Source organism: Periplaneta americana, chromosome 16 (assembly GCF_040183065.1).
Source record: "Periplaneta americana isolate PAMFEO1 chromosome 16, P.americana_PAMFEO1_priV1, whole genome shotgun sequence".
Taxonomy (NCBI): domain Eukaryota; kingdom Metazoa; phylum Arthropoda; class Insecta; order Blattodea; family Blattidae; genus Periplaneta; species Periplaneta americana.
Genome location: NC_091132.1, coordinates 148220060 through 148226059, shown reverse-complemented (window position 1 = coordinate 148226059; position 6000 = coordinate 148220060).

The following is a 6000-nucleotide window of genomic DNA, read 5'->3' as shown; positions in this document are numbered from 1 at the left end:
ATATACTGTAATTATGTTAATTTCCTGACATTTTTATATCCGTTCTCATAAACGTACTGATTTAGATTCTTTACCCTACTGTAGGTATTTTGCTCTCTACAAATCATCGTTAGTAAAATGAAATAGCATATAATAGTTGTTTGTATCGACTACTAGTAGACAACCTCAATCCCTCCTGACCGCCTCCCTTACGAATTTCTTTCTCACTTTAATCAAATTTCATTTATACTGGTCCTTAAATTACTGAAACTAGTGCTGAGGTAATTACGGTGTTTTCTGAAGTGAAAATCGTTCAATTTATAAGGGTGAAATCAAAAATAATTTTTGTAGCCTTTCCTTGTTCTTAATTGGAAATCTGAGTACCGTAACTTCATATTATGACAATATTTCTTCCTTCTTCTGCAGTTAACATAATCGCAGATGAACCTTTCTAAATGAATAGTTTGTTACATAGAGTCCTTTGAGACAATACTGAACTTGAAGTTCCTTATATAGTTCATCTATAAGAGTTAAACTAGCGCTGAGGTAGTTTCCTTCATACTCGGGTTATTCACCTTGCATACAAGAGTCTGTAACAGGTTAGGTTTGATCAGTGCTGTCATGGTAATTTTTTTCTTGGCCATACACCCCACCCCTTGTTTTCTCCCTTGAAATATATTTTACTCTCCTCTCTCCATCTCTCTAATTGTCATTTAATTATTTTTTTTAATATTAAAGAAGAAGCAAAAAAATCGTTTTGCTTTACAATTTAATTGCTACAAAATACCAGTACAGTAGGAACAGCAAGAGATGATCTAATATGTGTACAGATCTCCACGTACAAAACTTAGGCACCCATATTCCGTATGGGTCCATACAGACAAAATTTTCATTTCCCCATACGATTAATTAAAAAAAAAAAATGGTAGGTTCCATACGATGTATGGCCCCGTGTAGCCTCCATAACAGCACTGAGGTTGATTAGTTTACACCTTGCATATACAATCAACTGCATCTCCACAAAAAAAAATTCCTTATAAATTGAACGGTTTTCACTTCAGAAATCACAGGAACCACTTCAGTGCTACCTTCACCCAGCTAAGTAGTTAGCAGTTAATCATTTCAAAGCTTTTGTTATATTATGAAATAGCATCACACAATGCTGCCAAAATAAATGTTCCCAGTGTTAAGATTACAGAGTGTAAATTTCACTTAGGACAGTTTTTGTTCTGGAAAATTAAAGGAAACAAACAGTATATCAAACCAGCAGCTGCGACACAAAACAACTGAATTTCGAAAGTAGTTAAAAATTTTAATGTTTCGTTCTTTCTTATTTACCAGCATCAGGAGTATCAGAATATTTGCAGAGCTAATATCAGAGGCCCCTCCTATTAGAGAATGTTTTGAATATTATTATATTCTGGAAAACTACATTGACACATCAACCTCCCCTCCCCCCGCCTGAATTCTGAGTTGAAGCACGAAAATTTCGAAATGTACAAACTACAGATGCGGCAGAATGTTACCACAATGGTCTTCAGCAAGAATTTTGTAAGACATCCAAATATATTCATGGTCATATATGTATTAAAGTAAAACATATACTGCATATGTGTTGACCTGGTTAGCGAGTTGGTATAGCGCTGGCCTTCTATGCGGGTTCGATCCCGGGCCAGGTCGATGGCATTTAAGTGTGCTTAAATGCGACAGGCTCATGTCAGTAGATTTACTGGCATGTAAAATAACTCCTGCGGGACAAAATTCCGGCACATCCGGCGATGCTGATATAACCTCTGCAGTTGCGAGCGTCGCTAAATAAACCATAACATTTATACTACATGTGAAGTACCTACTAAAAGTGCGAGAAATACAAATGGGAAGGACAATAAAAAAGTGGAATGGAAAGCACTAAGAAACTATTCATCTTGAATCAGTATGAACAATAGGACACTTTTTTTTTTTAGTGCCAGTAGTATAGAATATGAAATTAAGTTGCATCAATAAGTTTTCGAGTTAGCATTAATTGCTTTGAGTATTTATTGTCCCCCTGTTGGAAAGATGAAATTACTTTCTTTGAAACTTGATGACATTTTATTGTACCTTAATTCAATTTATTAAGGTACAATAAAATTCAAAATAATAACTGCAGGTGATTTTAAAATAAATCTGTTGGATGTAAATTATTTCTTAATTTATTAGGACCATTGTTACAAGCGATAGAATGAATCATTTTTATCAACAGTAATCTCACTAGAGGTTTTGATTTATCTAGAGAAAATCAAAAGTCGAGTGGAATTTAATTGACTATTACACGATTAGAAGAAAGAATATAAAGCTTAGAAGTAACAAAGTACTCCAATACAATAAAATATTAATTGGCTTACGAAAATACAACTGTCTTCAAATGTATTATTGTACCATCTCAACATTACGCTAGATGACAGTATTGTTTTATGATTATGTTTTCTTGTTACCGGTATCAGTTGTGCCAACTATGGAATCATCATTGAACTCTGTGGACTGTTACTAGTCAAGAAGGCTTTCTTGATTCAGTTTCATTTTTATTAAAACATTTGCATTTCACTTCAATCACCCGGATCCCAGTAATTAACGTCATTTGACATATGATTTTCAATAAATCTTAGTATTAAACAATCTCTGATACGTGACTATCCATAATATCATATAGCAGAAGCTATAACAAACATAACCTAAATAATAGAAACAAGTGTTAGAAAAGTTTTAATTAGGAATGATGAAATAAACAAACATTTTAACCCATTAATGCCAAGCGTATGATTAAAAATACGGGGTGAGAAATATTTTTTCATTCATTTCCCTTTGTCTTCAAGTTAACAATTTTTTTCATGTAGGCAGTACATGGATGTGGTTTAAGATTCAGGCATTGTTGAATGCTCTGTGATCGTTTCTCTTGTTGGTATGAGGTTTTGAGTTTGAATCTTAAAGAAAAGAAAACTTTGATTGGAATAAAGGTACTTATTTTCAATATAAATTGTATCATGAATTATGAAACTAGTGCTAATATTACTTGTTAGGTATTCGTGAATAATTCAGGCCATTTGGTGTATGTATCTCTGTATAGAAGCATAGCAATTTCAGTTTATAAATATGGTATGATATATCATACGCTGAGCAGTAACGATATCATTTTCTGTATATTCTGTTCGATGAATTCTCCTTGGAGCATGTGTGAAATAGACGGCAAAAAACCTACAAACTATAAGCCTAGAGTAGAGGTGTTCAAAAGTGAAGTTTTAACTCCAACCCATGGAAAGAGGTGAAAGTGGTATACTACGGAATACTGACGTATTATCCCTTCCGCGCAGGGTGGGTGAGTAGGCTACTCGAGACAGTGATGGCATTTCGCTTACTGTTGTTTATTACTCACACAATTCGAGAAACTATAAAATATGCCGTAATGAATGATTATCCATATATCATTTTTTATTTTATTGGGTTATTTTACGACGCTGTATCAACATCTAGGTTATTTAGCGTCTGAATGAAATGAAGGTGATAATGCTGGTGAAATGAGTCCGGGGTCCGGCACCGAAAGTTATCCACCATTTGCTCGTATTGGGTTGAGGAAAACCCCAGAAAAAACCTCAACCAGGTAACTTCCCCCGACCGGGATTCGAACCCGGGCCACCTGGTTTCGCGGCCAGACGCGCTGACTGTTACTCCACAGGTGTGGACTCCATATATCATAGGATCAATGGAAGACATGTATCAATACCTTGGCATTTTGCTTTTGTCTGGATATCTCTAATTGCCTTCGCGAAAAATGTACTGGGAGATGCGTCCTTATAGCCATAGCATTCTAGTTTGAAACTGTATCACCAGAAACAAATTTGAAACAATTCATCATTTTCTCATTTCAGTCACAATAACACAATTGACAAGAATGATAAAATATACAAACTAGGCCCTTTTTCAATAGTCTAAATGAAATGTTCCAGAACATGGTTGACAATGTTCCAAATTCATATTCAGTTGACGAAACACTGGAACCATATTTTTGTCATTATAGTATCAAGCAATTCATACGATGAAAATCAATCACATTTGGGTATAAACTTCGTGCTTTACGATGCCTGCAGGGTACCTTATAAAGTTCGAACAGTATACAGGGAGAGTCGAACGAGGACCAGGGGTGACTCTAGGAAATGCTATTACATAGATGCTTTGTGTTGGATTGCTACCTGATGACAGTAAACTGTATATAGACAATTATTTCACTTACTTTGGGTTATTATAAAAATGTACAATAGTAAATATCACGTGCTTTGGAATTATAACAGCTGATAGAATTGAAAAGGCACCTCCAAAGAGATACTTGCCATGCCATCAAAGACACATCTAGTAATCTGACGATGGAATGACAATGCTCAGGTCACTATGGCAACAAATGCAGCAATACTAGATGTAGTTTCTTTAGGCTCATGCTCACGGTGGAGAACTAAGAGTAAGAGAAAAGTCATTGTTCAAAACCGAAAGTTATAAAAATGTATAATGCGTGTATGGGTGGTGTGAACATATTTGGCAAATTGAGAGGACTCTATCGACTTCGACTATGGTCCAAGAAATGGTACTGGCCACTTATCAGATTTTATATCAACGGATCAGTAGTCAACTTGTGGATGCTTTACAGACAATATCAGAAGGCAATATCTTTGCTGGAATTCACAAGACAAATTGTAAAGTCATTGCTTGCAACACCACTAATGGACATTTCTAAGACTGTAACACCTAAAGGGAGAAACCAAGTTCTCAATGAAACACGTTATTATAGACTTGATCACCTAGTTGTCTGGTAAAGTACTCGGCGCAGATGTGCTGAATTTTGTTGCGTCAAATGTAATGTTGATCTTCATCCTGATACTTGTTTTCTAAAATGTCATATAAAGTGAAGAAAACCGAAAAAAAATGTTGTTGAAGTATCTAAAATAATAATTAAAGTGATTAGACATGGATATATTGTGCAAATATTAGTTCAAAATTCCTTTCTTACATTGTAGGGGCCTATTAAGTATTTGTATTAAACTGATACTGTAACTGCCCAGCGTATGTTATATAATACAGGTCATATCTACTATACCGGAAGAGACAAAATTGTAATTTTTGTGTATTTGTACTCAGTAAGGTGTAACAATTATATTATTATAAAATTATATGTTTATGAATTTCTTTTTTTATCTGGGCATTAATGGGTTAATTAACGATAATGAAATAAAAAATAAACATGAATAATTTTAAAAGAAACAATATTATTGAAAGTACAATTTTCAAATTTGAATGTTTTAGTGGTAGGTGGTTCAGTTGATGTTATATTGGACGTGTGCTTAAAAGAAGTGAACTCGTTGATGTACATGGTGTATCCCTCAACTTATTCAGGATTTCCGAATGGTGCTCTTCATATATGACCAGTGATCTTTATTAATTCTTGTTCTTGAATGCCAATGCGAGTCATATTTGAAAGTGCTGTGCATCGACTGGAATGGTTTGTAATTTTCTGTTTTTTGACGTCCAGACCAGTGCAGTTTGAAATGTTGGCAAACAAAGAAACAAATGCTAGGGTAGTGATAAAAATAAACAAATGCTAGGGACGCGATAAAATTAAACAAATGCTAGGGACGCGATAAAATTGTGCGATAAGCAGCCATGATTGGTTGAAAGACGTCCTTTCGTACCGTTTTATTGGTCGAAAGTAGTGTGACGTAGTAAAAGTGTAATACTCTTAATAATTTAATGTAGGATGATTATTAAAGGAATTGTTATGCTCTAAATTGTGAGGATATTTTAATACTTTTTTAAAATATAAATTTGGAATATGTTTCTAATTAGTCTTAAAAAGAGTAATTCAGAGAGACAGAGGCCTCAGCATATTTATTGATACATGCCAGAATCTATACTAATAATAAATCTGTAGCCGAAATTTTTCTGGTAATTTTCGATTTTCCAAAAATAATTGGTCCTAACATATATAATTAACCACCCTGA